The 14,362-nt window shown below is 36.9% G+C and overlaps 1 protein-coding gene across 1 annotated transcript in view; it reads left to right on the top strand.

The window, feature by feature from the left end:
• The first annotated feature begins 4,204 nt into the window (after positions 1-4,204).
• LOC129272133 (mucin-3B-like) overlaps positions 4,205-14,362 on the top strand; it is a 32,083-nt gene continuing 21,925 nt past the window's right edge. Inside the window, exons 1-3 of the mRNA XM_064107089.1 lie at positions 4,205-4,323; positions 11,674-11,787; positions 14,071-14,190. The gene's annotated coding sequence lies outside the window, so the exon portion shown is untranslated. The remainder of the gene's footprint in view (positions 4,324-11,673; positions 11,788-14,070; positions 14,191-14,362) is intronic.

Here is a 14,362-nt window from a genome sequence, read left to right as displayed (position 1 = left end):
GTCTACCTCAGAAAAATGTTGATTTGAATCAATAGGAAGAATCAGACAAGCGCAATGCTGAAAATTTCATCAAAATCGGATGTAAAATAAGAAAGTTATGACATTTCAAAGTTTCGCTTATTTTTAACAAAATAGTTACATGAACGAGGCAGTTACATCCAAATGAGAGAGATGATGATGTCACTCACTCAAAATGGCGCATGCACTATCATGCATGAATGATTTTAGAAAATGAAATAAAAGGTACACAATAATGCATCATGGACAACATATCTACCAAATCGGAATGAATTTGGATGAGGAGCGGAGGCAGGGGAGGACTAACAAAAATTACATGTTAATCAAAGTGGATTTTGGTACATTGTGCCCTCCATAGGAAGTTACATTCTCGAGTCAAACAGATTTCGTCCATTTTTAGACCATATGGCCGCTCAACAAAGAGAGAGAAGGGAGAGAAAGACACAGAGAGAGTCATATGAATAAGCATACAAATTTCCCTGACAGTTCATTAACGTAACTCAGTGTAAAGTACATAGCAGGACGATGTGCATGCATAATACGTTATGCCATAGACATTGTGTACAATTCTGTTGTTGATAAGTGTGCATTGTGAGTAGTATACCATGTGTTCAGATTGGCTTATCTTGAAATTTTATGTTGTAACCTATGTCGTATTTGGTATCACTGGAAAGGGCATTCCAATGCGGTGACATTGATACCACTTTTATTTTTGCGCAAGCAATAGACCGGAAGTAAATGCCATATAAAGAAAGACATTAAAAATGAAGGTTTTGCACAATAATTTTAAGCTGACGTAAGATTTTTGTCAGTTTCTGTTACAAAAGGTTGACGAACAGTTGAAGTATATATCAATACTGATATCTGCCAAGTTAGAAAGGATAAGCTTCAATAATAAGGAAATAAGAGCAAGTTGAAGTTGTGCTGGCATTATAGTGCATTTTTGCGTATTTTGCTGATTTTCGGGAGCATTTTTCAGATATTTCGTCAGTGGTAAGGTATATATTTTTCTAAATGGCATGAAAGGGCATATCTTGAACACCCTAAATCCAAAAAAGGGTACGGGTTTGGCCATGCATGACGCAATGAGGAGCATTTAAAGGTAAGCGTTTTTGAAACTTTAGAGGGCGCTATTTCAATACCGGAAGATCAATGAAGCGTGAAAACTGACTCGTATGTATGATATGCTGCCAGTATTGATTCCTGAAAATATGAGCTGGAATTGAATAAAAACAAGAAAGTTATGGCCATTTTACGATTTTTTGACTTTACATTTCAATAAATATGAAGTTTTTGAAGGAAGGCTATTTCCGATTTGAATTTAGGGCATGAAGATGGCATTTTGAAGGTCAGGTTATACGTCGCAAATGATGGGGCAACTCTTTGACTATCTATAGCAATTTGTTAGAAGTCTGTAGAATGCAGGATGCGGGAGTTAGGACGAGATTAGTAATGGTATGCAAATGGACTTGAAATTTACAAAATGGCGCCTAGATGGTCATGCATGAGTGATTTTGAAAAAAGGAAGACGAGGGACACAACTAGGGATGTTGGACAACATGTCTACCAAGTTTGGATGAATTTGGATGAGGGACGGAGCCAGGGCAGAGCTAACAAACACCATGTGTTAAACAAATGGGATTTTGTGGAAGAAGAAGAAGAAGAAGAAGAAGACTAGAACTGCAATCGTTTCCGAACGATGTGCATGCATTGACGCGTCTGATTGAAAGGTCAAGTCCACCTCAGAAAAATCTTGATTGGAATCAATAGGGAAAAATCAGACGAGCACAATGCTGAAAATGTCATCTAAATCGGATGTAAAATAAGAAAGTTATGACATTTCAAAGTTTCGCTTATTTTTAACAAAATAGTTATATGAACGAGCCAGTTACATCCAAATGAGAGAGATGATGATGTCACTCACTCAAAATGGCGCATGCACTGTCATGCATGAATGATTTAAGAAAATGAAATAAGAGGTACACAATAATGCATCATGGACAACATGTCTACCAAATCGGAATGAATTTGGATACGGAGCGGAGACAGGGGAGGACTAACACAAATTACATGTTAATCAAATTGCATTTTGGTATATTTTGCGCCCCATAGGAAGCTACATTCTCGAGTCAACCATTTTAGACCATATGCCCCCCCATAGGTTAAGTTCGTTTTTGCGTGAAACAGATCCCATAGACATTGTGTACAATTCTGTTGTTGATATTTGTGCATTGTGACTAGTATACCATGTGTTCAGATTGGCTTATCTTGAAATTTTCTGCTGTAACCTATGTCGTATTTGGTATCACTGGAAAGAGCATTCCAATGCGGTGACATTAATACCACTTTTATTTGTGCGCAAGCAATATACCGGAAGTAAATGCCATATAAAGAAAGACATTAAAAATGAAGGTTTTGCACAATAATTTTAAGCTGACGTCAGATTTTTGTCAGTTTCTGTTACAAAAGGTTGACGAACGGTTGAAGTATATATCAATACTCATATCTGCCAAGTTAGAAAGGATAAGCTTCAATAATAAGGAAATAAGAGCAAGTTGAAGTTGTGCTGGCATTATAGTGCATTTTTGCGTATTTTGCTGATTTTCGGGAGCATTTTTCAGATATTTCGTCAGTGGTAAGGTATATTTTTTTCTAAATGGCATGAAAGGGCATATCTTGAACACCCTTAATCTAAAAAAGGGTACGGGTTTGGCCATGCATGACGCAATGAGGAGCATTCAAAGATAAGCGTTTTTGAAACTTTAGAGGGCGCTATTTCAGTAACGGAAATTTAGTGATGCGTGAAAACTAATTCCTATGTATGATATGGTACCAGTATCAATTCCTGAAAATATGAGCTCGAAATGAATAAAAACAAGAAAGTTATGGCCATTTTACGATTTTTTGACTTTACATTTCAATAAATATGACGTTTTTGAAGGAAGGCTATTTCGGATTTGAATTTAGGGCATGAAGATGGCATTTTAAAGGTCAGGTTATACGTCGCAGATGATGGAGCAACTTTTTGACTATCTATAGCAATTTGTTAGAAGTCTGTAGCATGCAGGATGCGGGAGTTAGGACGAGATTAGTAATGGTATGCAAATGGACTTGAAATTTACAAAATGGCGCCTAGATGGTCATGCATGAGTGATTTTGGAAAAAGGAAGACGAGGTGCACAATTAGGGATGTTGGACAACATGTCTACCAAGTTTGGATGAATTTGGATGAGGGACGGAGCCAGGGCAGAGCTAACAAAAACCATGTGTTAAACACATGGGATTTTGTGGAAGAAGAAGAAGAAGACGACGGAATAGGAATACGGAACAAGAACAATGCATTGTCGCCGTTGGGCGTCAATGCAAAGACGACGGAATAGGAATACGGAACAAGAACAATGCATTGTCGCCAGTGGGCGTCAATGCAAAGAAGAAGACGACGGAATAGGAATACGGAACAAGAACAATGCATTGTCGCCAGTGGGCGTCAATGCAAAGACGACGGAATAGGAATACGGAACAAGAACAATGCATTGTCGCCATTGGGCGTCAATGCAAAGAAGACGACGGAATAGGAATACGGAACAAGAACAATACATTGTCGCCGTTGGGCGTCAATGCAAATAGAGGAAGAAAGAGGATGAGGAAGAAATAAAAAAACAGCAGCAACAACAACAACAACAACAACACGAAGAGGAGAATAGAAGGAATAGAGAAAATAAATAGAAAGAATAGAAGAAAGGACATATAGATTAAAAAAAAAATTAATCAAATTATGTAAAATAAATAATAATATATGGCAGAGAAGAGAAAAGAACGTGCCATTCAGGCTAAGTCAACTGTATAACATATCATTTGCATTTTCTCTTTGACTCTCAAGAGGTTCTATGAAGACTTATTCATTTCCTTTTATGTTGCCTTTATGGATTGATTTATATTGCATTTAAAACTGTTGAACTTTGTGGACACTGATCGATTTGACAGGTCAAAGAGAAAAACAAAACAATCTTTAAAAATCTTATATTATTACCAATGAGACCCGTTTTCATTGAAATAGTATTTAAAATGTGTTCGGTTTGTCTGGCATCAGCGGCACCGACAAAGTCTCCCCTGGATTATGACAAGAAAATTATTTTTTTGACTTTCTTTATAATTGTACGCCATTTCATTTGATTTCTGCAGACGGTTCATCTCCCTGCCTGAGCAACCCGTGTCAGAATGACGCTATTTGCTTTCCTTGGATCGATGGTACATCTTACGTGTGTATCTGCCCGCCTGGTTATACAGGAGGTGACTGTGAAACAGGTAAGACATGAGTGGCGCAAAGTTTGACCCATATGTTTTCAGTCCCGGGTCTCAGTCAATAAAAATCAAGGAAAGTTTCGACAATTTCTGGGACCTAACAAGCGCTCTAGATAGGAGGGATATTTCATTTAAAGCCCTGATTGGTCCAAAGTTTTGCTCTTTGCGCACGCGCACTAGCTATCAACGAACAGGTGCAATTTGTAGTCTTTGGCACAGACAGGAGTTTCGCACTGTTCATGATGTTGGTGATTAATTATCTTTTTTTTGCCATTCGTTTTGAAAGTATCAATTTGACTCCGTTTGAATGTATTATATATGAATTCAGAGGTTGACTGACGATGGTATGTCCTTGACTTATTCTGAAATGTTTTGTTTTCAGCGGTAATAATTTGTTTAGCCCGACTACTTTTGTTTGGCAATGGCATTGGATTGTTCAGTCCCACTCGCTGAGTTAAATGCTGGTGTTACCAAGCAGCGACGCACAGTGGGCCAGAATGAGTTGAAAGTGCGCCAAAATTATATTCCGTGAATATTTTCACTTTAACACATTGAATAAGGGTAATTTTTGGCCGTAGAATCGACTGAACATAATTTAAAGCCGATATGACGTCACTTTGATACCAAATTTTGATTGGCCACTTAAATTATTAAAACTTATCTGTGATATTTATATTAAAATAAATTTATAAGAAAAATTACGCTAAACAATGTGCAGTATATAAATTTGTGTTACTGTTATGTGTTACTCTAAGATTGACCAGAGTGCATGTTGGTTTATGCTTCTCACATGCCCAAAAAGTGTGTATGAGATCCTGAAAACAATTTTATGGCATCAAAATGATCATTAGATTTATAAAAAAAATACTTAAAAATCTGAAAAATATTAACCGTGCTTTATCAAGCGGTGTAGACTTGGGTAAAACGTAGAGTATATAACACCACGAATTTACTATGAGGAGGGGTTTTGGCTGAAATTATTCTACAAGTAACTTTTATCTCTGGAAGAGGGGCGGGTAGCCCTTATATGCGTTATCAACTTTTAGTACTTTGTTTGCATTATGCCCGGAATTCATGTCATTTTCATGAAATGGAAGGGGAATCGTCCTCGCCGTGCAAAAAATGAACGGCAATGTACGCGGTGCGCTGCGATGACCTTGCGGTATAAAAATGACAATTTTTTAACAGGTTTTGGGAGTGTTGTGTCAAGTAAATCGGCTCTAACATGAAAACGGGCAGCTAAATTTGGTATCGACTTAAAGCTTAGATATTTGGCAAAATGATGATAGAATTTAAACGGAAATCCACGGAAATACAAACGTTTCTAATGTAAATGCAAAAAACATGGATTATCAGCCTATTTCGAGGAATAATTATCTTATAAACCTCCTGAAATGTGTCTTTTATCTACTTTGAACCCTTTCACACGAAAAAAGAATATATCAGGATTATGTGAGTGCCATTTCAGATTCCTACATGAAAAACCTCTTGTGAAATGGCTTGTTTTTCAACTAAGTTGTCATATACGCGGCATTTCGCAAAATGTCGCATTTTACGATTTCAGGTAGGAAATTAACAACCTTTATGCAAATTCCTGAATGAAATATTTTGCTGAAGTATTCTTCAAAGTGTTGTCTTTCAGCTGGGCATGACAAAAATTAAAAATCTGAAATTGCCCAAAATTACTTTTGGCGCACTTTTGTTTCGCCCTGGCCCACTGCAACGGCGGCAGCGCCCGCGGGTTCATTTTCACAATCCTAACTGTTTAAGGTCCAAATATACCCCTAGATTAAAGGAACACGTCTCACATTCACACTCGTTCCCATCACACAATTCAAAACTGTTGAAACCATATTTTGAGTAGGAATTAGTCATTGTTTATTGCAGTTTAAATATCACAAATTGTTTCAAACGTTAAATATCTGTGACTGGATTTCATACAACAATGTCAATCTCAATGGCAATAAGGTATATCGCTAATCAGAACCGCAATGCATTATGGGATCGTAAAGGGGGCCGTTAGCTAGCTCTGCGCACGCGCACTGCAGACTGTCTGCTAGTGCGCGTGCTCAGAGCTAGCTAACGGCTCCCTTTCAATCCCATAATGCATTGCGGTTCTGATTAGCGAAAGATCTAACCTTTTTTTTTTCAACCTTATTGAGGTCCCCATGCCCCCTCGAGTGCTCTGATTTTACATGGCAAACTTATTTCACAAGCCAGCACAGCAAATTTAAGATCGAATCTCCAAAATGACAAATGTAAAAAAAAAAAAAAAAAAAAAAAAATCTCAACACTTACAGGATTGAATTTGCATACAAATCAAGTTGCTGGCATGCTAGCAGGTTGTCTTCATTCGAGGATGGCTGCTGAACTTCCTGGTTGCATTTTGCCTGCAGCAAGGCACTGATTTTTTTTTACGTGCGGTATGTCAAAGGGTGGGGGCTGTCAAATTGCGGATGCAAAACATGGTGATACATTTCAAGATTTTATGATAGCCTATTGAGATGGAACTTGAAAATAAACATTGCAATTAAAAGTAGACAAATATATTCAATAAACTCTGATGCAAATATCATTTTGTGCAATATTAGAACAAAAAATATTGCAGAAAAGCTTAACGTCAAATTTGGGCAGATTACTCTTACTTAAAATAACTTACGTAGAATATAGTACTAGTAAAATTCCATGTTTTTTATTTTATTGTAGAATTCACTATTGTCTGGGATTTTTTTTCAATGGAATAAATGCTATTGTTATCAGCTAATAAAGAAGTAAAAACATCAGTTTTAGCCATTGAGAGCTGGGTAAAATTCCAACTTCTTGAAATTTACTCTCTAAAGATGGAGCACATCACCAAGACTTGTAATGAAATCTAACAAAGAATGGATATGATATTGTTTACCCATTGATTATTAGAATTTTAGAATTTTTATTAATAATTCATATTTCACAATTGTATGGTTATAAATTCCTGCAACACGTTTTGGTACATAAAGGAGATCAAAAGTATTTTTTGGAGTATCTTATATACAGTGCGTCCCAGAAAAAACGAAATCGAGATTAAGCGATGATTTATCATAACTTAATCAAAAATACAATAGACAAATGACCAACCAATGTAAAGCTTAGAATCTCCTCTTTCATCTGATATTACTTAGAGTATTCCTCATTCACGCATGAGTGAGCAAAAACAATTTGAAGAAAGGATACCAAAAACTCATTTGGCGGGGGGTATCTGAATTTCAAAAAGAAAATCACATGCCTAAAAAGTTCAATATCTGTTCTTTTATTTGATACCTTAATCACAAAAAATGGTCAAGAAGTAAAAAAGTTATGTTCCTTCGAAAAAATGCTTGTATTTCCATAATTTCATTAAATAAACGTGTTTTCACCAGTTTCTCACAGAAGCCATCGCGTGGTTAACAAAAGACTTAATGCATGGCTATTCGTCAACAAAACGGAGTGTCGAGTGAGTTTGAACGCTAGCCTGTAAAACCTCTTCATTTTATGAAATTATTGAAATTCAAGCCTTATTTCAAATAACCAGAATTTTGTTGTTTCTTGACCATTTTCTGTAGTTGGGGTATCAAATTATAGAGCAGATATTGAACTTTTTAAAAATGTGGTTTTCTTTTTGAAACCCAGATACAGCCCGCCAAATGACTTTTTGGTATCCCCTCTTCAAATTGTTTTTGCTCACTCATGCGTGAATGAGAAATAAGTAATTTCAGATGAAAGAGGAGATTTTAAGCTTTACAATGGTAGGTCATTTGTCTATTGTATTTGTGATTAAGTTATGATAAATCATCGACAAATCTCGGTTTCGTTTTTTGTGGGACGCACTGTATTATGTGCCCTGGTGTACCTGGAGTGGAAAAACCTTATTGGGAGGGGCATAACAATTTTGACAAGCAAACTCTGCCCCTCAGTTTTGCTAGGGGGCCTAAGTGATAACGAAGTAACACATCAGCCACAGTTTAAAAAAATGAATGCCGGAAGTGCTGTGAAATCAAACAGCTTCAGTGTGAGAGTTACGTCACATTTGGATGCCTCTCTATTCAGCATACAGGCCATTGACTCTATTGTTTAAAAAAATATAATTTATATCACTGGCCTATTTTCGTCAAGGCCACTTGTGCTGTGGTCACATGAAGGAAACCTACTCCAGATTTATCAAGCTACATGTACTACATTATTACTTTTAATTGGCATATCACTGGAGTCAGTTTTGTTGATGTGATTTGATTGTAGCATGCAGTGGTGGATCGGGGGGGGGGGGGGGGGGGGGTTAGCATTTTGGAGCCAACCCTTTTTTGAGCTTTTCAACTTTTTTAGACCAAAACTACCTTTATTTATAGTGATTTCTTTTGGTTTTATTTTTCCTTTTTTTTGTCAAAAAAATTTCTGTACCAAATTTGACATTTGGTAGTGAAACCCTTTTTTTTTGCTTGTCAAATTTCTTGGTCAAGCCCCCTCCTTGGGAAAAAGCTAGATCCGCCCCTGGCATAAGGTTTTGCAATCCTTTAATTGCCTTGTAGGGGATATTGGAGAAAGATACATGTATGTAAGAAGGTGATGGTGGAAGGGGGGGGGGGGGGGGGATGGTGGTTGTTACGGAACGGGTAGTGTTTTTATATGATGATCAAGACAGAGGGAATCCCTCTTGAAGTAGTTTATGGGAAATTAAAAACAGAATAGAAAATGGTATTGTGTGAAGTTGAATTACAATACAAAATCACATTTTCTGTGGAAAGAGGAAGAAAAGGCAAATAAAAAGAGAAGAAAGATCTGGAGTCATGTCTGTGATAAAGCGTGAAATGATTTTCATATTCTTATGGTACAGCTTTCATTTCATATCATATTTTTATTATATCCCTTACTTAAGATTGTTGCATTAAGAGTGTACACAAGAACAAAAAGCAGTTTTACTACGAAAAACGTTTGCCATGAAATAGATAATTTTTCTTGCTGACATCACGCATAGTCCATTTTTTCCCTAGGGCAAAATGAACTATACGTTTTTTTGACCCCCCTCGATTCACGAGCTGTGCGCGGCGCGCTGAGCTTGTCATGACCGGGTATGCGCTGCGCTGCATGCATGCCACGGGACAGATTCGACGAGCTGAGTTGGGACGGTATGCACCGGTATGCACTCATCAAGTGCGCTTGCACTTGCAGAACTGCCATCTTTTGATCATCGGGAGTTGTGGATCGCTTTATCATATAGGATAATTGTGAGAAGCATATTAGTGAGTCAATAAGGTCCGATGTAACTAACGTTAGCCGGCCAGGGAGTTGCCATTTGATTTGAGTGAAAAAGCAGCAGGAGCGCAGCTCAGCGGACCTCTCATTAACCAGAGTCGGATAGAAGCCGCGTGCAGCCTACCCAGGAGCTGGATAGCATTAGACCGTCTTTTTTTTTTGCCAGGACGATCTAACGTTTTGGTCCAGATTGGTTACACAACAGTTATCACTTACAGAAGGGATATAAAACAAATATATCAGGCGTTTCCTTCGAAAGCATAGTGGGAATTATTAATCCTTGGTTGGACTGGCAATATTACTATTAAAAAAAAAAAGTAATTGCCAGACCAACCTCGGATAGATATTTCCCACTATACTTTCTCAAAGCCTGATATATTTGTATATTATTGTTCAAAGCATGGACCTATTAGAGATGGACACTCATCGAATAGTTAATGAATTCACTTCCATGTTACCGTCATTGTGCTCTGAATAACATTCTCTTTATATTTCTCTACTTTCATCCTACCGTGTTCTGCAGTCAATTAGACCATGAGTTGAAAGAATCAGTTCGCTAATAGACATTGATATTGCACTAAATGTATGCGCAGAAGATGATAAATCACTTAAATCCTGGAAATCGATGTGCAGTTATAGTTTACCTTTGGCAATCGTAGTTTCATGTTTTTTATTTGGGAAAATGTATGCATGTTTTAAGATAGAGGCAATATTGTGATTAATTGTCTATGATTTATAATCCCATTTTTCCAATTTTCTATGTAAGAGTGTTAAATCATGGTTGCCAATTTGAGGATGGAAAGTAGATAAATATTAGGAAAGTTGTGTGTGTCTATGGGAGAGAATATCTTGTACTCTTTTCTCCATGTCACGTTCATGCTTTGAATTATGAAGAAGATTGTGATATGTCAAGGAAAATCATCACATCACTTGGTAATTACTCAGCTTGTCCCATCAGTGTAGTTACTTGTGACATTAAACTAATATAAGGATGACTTGTTATCTATTCAGACATTAAAGTGATGTACATGTACTTGTACACTTGTAATACATTAGGGATAGTAAATGTAAACAAAAGATATTGTGTAAGAATTAAGTGTGGAATAATTTTCAAGGTAAAATGATGGTTTTATTTGTAGGGTTTCTGTTTTCATTTGAAAGGTATAAGAGAAAATTATGAAATATTACAAGTTTTATTGTAGTGTGTGCTATGTGTTTCTGATAGAAATATGAAAGTTTAAAATTTGTTTGAAACTGGAATATTTTGTCTATTACAAGACATTTGCATATAGGGATAAAGTATTCAAATATGTCAATTTTGTAGTGAAGAAAAATACTTCTTTTAAAGAGTTGGCTGTTCTTATTTTTGATGATTCATAGCAAAACTAAGTGTTTGTATATATGTAACTTCATATCAATTACATTGCAGGTTGAAAAGGAAACCCCTTTAGGCTTATAAATATATTGCCTGAGCAGGGAGCAACCAACATTCAAATTCTCATTCCCACGGCATTTTTCAAAACTGAATTAAAAACAACTTTGTCCTTAAATGACAAAAAGAAGCACTCAGGTAGAATTCTGCTGTCAAATTACCCTTTCAGTCCAGTATAATATTATAGTCTGAGCATCCATGCATGAACCGTCAACACAAGGGGGGTTTTCCAACAATAGAACAGTTTTCCCACAGCTAGTTGCTTTAATCTTCCCATCCATTCATGTGCATTGAGTAGTGATGGTTACAATGACGCTGAGCTCACCCATGCTGACTTTACAGTGCATCTCTTCTATTGTACAGTGAGTCCATACTACTAGCTGGTATTGCGTAAGGCTGCATGTACCCTCTTGTCTGTTTTCAAATTTTCAAGACAGTTAGACCTGCAGGTGGAGTGACCAATTATGGCCCACCTTCTGACACTTTTTGTAGCTTATCACAGATGACGAATGGATGTAGATTGCAATAAATGAAACGGATAGGACGTTCAGTTGGGATGTACAAGCGTACAAGGAATATATCTCGTGGTCATCTGTGCACCTATGCCGGAGGCGTCCTGGTGATAATATTAATTTGGATTTGTACACCTGTTCTTGCAGATATCGATGAATGTGCCAGCGACCCGTGCCTCAACGATGGAACATGCATTGATTTCCCCAATTTCTACCTTTGCTTATGCTCGGCTGGGTACACTGGGCCTAGGTGTGAGTTAGGTAAGTGACAACCTCAAGACTTTATAAGGGATTATTGATTAATTAATTATATTCCTACTAATTGATCAATAATTCATTTTGAATACTTATGATTATTCATGGAAGGGATATCATTGCATCTAGGCCAGCTTGAGCATCCTGTTTGATTATCATCCTGTTTAATGTTGTGAGCTCCATAAATGATTGAATTTATGGAGCTCACTACGGATCTGAATAATATCACTTTGCCACTCTTTGAATATTAATCCCATAATACACAGCGATTATTAAATTTAAGCATGTAAATGGTCTTTGCAGAATTGATATTCAAAACACCGAATTAGTTCAGAAGAATATTAAAGACATAATATCCATCATAAGTACCATTGCATTAATACCTTGTACATGAGTGGTGCAAATGAAATAATATTAATTTATATCTTGCAATATATAACTATCTTGATGCAATGGTTATGATCTTGGTCAGAGATATATCTGCTAAGTACCTCCACTCTACTTCACTGGGAATTATTATTTTATTAGTGACAAAGCACCAAATTATAGGAATCATTTGAATACCCTTTTCACTGTTTATTTGAATAAACAATGATCTCATTATAATGTGAATCTACTCTACTGTGCTGTGACAGAAGCTATGCTCATCAAAATTAATATATTATGACCGCAGGCTTAAAACCACCTTTGCAAATTTAGGCCATGATGTTCACTTATGTAGTTGTACGAGTTAGCTTACTGTCCTATGTAGTCTTATACATTTTTTGTGTGTAAAAACCAATGCTTCCATTGTGGTGATATTGACCCTTGTCAGAGAAAACAATGGTAATATTCTATGAATGAATAGACAGCATTCCAGCCCTTAAGGCATATAAACTTTGATTAGGGCAAACGGTTTCGATCAATAGATTCAAGGTTGATGTTGTGTAATATTGCTTCTTAGGTGTAATACATACAGAAAGCCAAAGTCCAATATCTTGCTAGACTTAGATCATTGAGTATAATTCCTCAAGTAATGGTATGAATATGATGCTGGTAATTATAATAGCATGCATGTATTTAACGTATGTCATGCAAGTACGGTAGGACAACATCAAAATTTATGATGATAATGATAATTATTAATTATAATAATGTTATTAATGATGATGATGATGTTGGTGATAATGGTAATAAGATGATTCACATTAATGATGATGATAGTAATGATAGGGATAATGATGACAATGGTGATGATGGTTGATGATAGTGATAATATAAATGGTGATAGTGATAATGTTTTGATGATGATGGTGGTAATGACAATGATGTCAATTGTGATTATGATAAAAATTATGATAATTTTGATGAAGGATAATGCTGATGGTGATGATGATCGGTGCCAAAGGGTTGTGAGGGGTAGTTGCTCCCTATTTTATTTTTCAAGAAGTGAGAAAATTTGGAGTAAAGAGAGATGAATGAAGAGAAAAATAAGAGGTCTGGGTTGTCGAAGTCTTTACTACCCATGGTATTGAATTGAGTGAAAAGTGCTGTCATCTTTACTTCATCTTGCCCCCCTCCCATCAAAATACTCCAGCGCCACCCATCATAATGATGAAGGTGATGATAAACAATTAACTTCTCTGGAAGAGCAGTAGTGTAGTGGTTTTGACTCTCACCTTGTAATCAGAGGGTCGTGTGTTAAAATCCAACCGCGGTCTAGCGTCATTTGGCAGGCGTCAATCCACTCTCCACCCAGGTGCTAAATGGGTACCTTTTAAGTATTGTGTACCTCAATGTGACTGGCTGAAGTACTCCCCAGGGAGTGGAGGATGTGCATATACATTGTGTGCAGAAATGACTGATTGAATCTGATGTTCTGTGTAAAGCGCTTAGATATGCATAGTGTATGTCTCAAGCACATTATAATAACCAGATACTATTATCATCATTATTCTATTCTATTGTAAACAGAGGGTCGTGTGTTCGAATCCCACCGCGGTCTAGCGTCCTTTGGCAAGGCGTTAATCCACACTTTGCCACTCTCGACCAAGGTGCTAAATGGGTACCCGGTAGGATGCGAAAGATATTGTATGTTTGATTTTTGCCACCCCATAATGAGGCTGCGATGAATGCAAGGAATGCTCCCCAGGGAGTGGAAATTGTGCACTTTTCATGCGGGATTGAAATGAATCCAATGACCGGGGTAATATATGTTGTAAAGCGCTTTGAGCCATTCTGGGAAAAGCGCTTTATAAAAATTTGCTATTATTATTATTATTCATGTTTATGTATTCTTCCTACCTACAGATGTGAGGCCTTGCATCAGTGACCCATGCCAGAATGGCGCCACCTGTACTGAAGACCTGATTGATCTATCGTTTGAATGCATCTGTCCTCTTGGGTATACTGGCACCACTTGTGAAACAGGTACATAGACAGGGCCTTTCTACAAATTAAATGGGTCCAAGTGGGGTAGGGGCACTCAGTGATATTACTGAATACATTCATGACAACAAAAGGCATAAAACGGATAGATTTTGCTAGTTAAACTGTCAAGTACTTGACATTTTTTTCTTTGGTTTGGCTTTAGATGCAGGGG

This window comes from Lytechinus pictus, chromosome 11 (assembly GCF_037042905.1).
Source record: "Lytechinus pictus isolate F3 Inbred chromosome 11, Lp3.0, whole genome shotgun sequence".
Classification (NCBI taxonomy): Eukaryota; Metazoa; Echinodermata; class Echinoidea; order Temnopleuroida; family Toxopneustidae; genus Lytechinus; species Lytechinus pictus.
The sequence above is the reverse complement of the archived record's forward strand: the minus strand, read 5'-3'. Positions and strand labels throughout refer to the sequence as shown.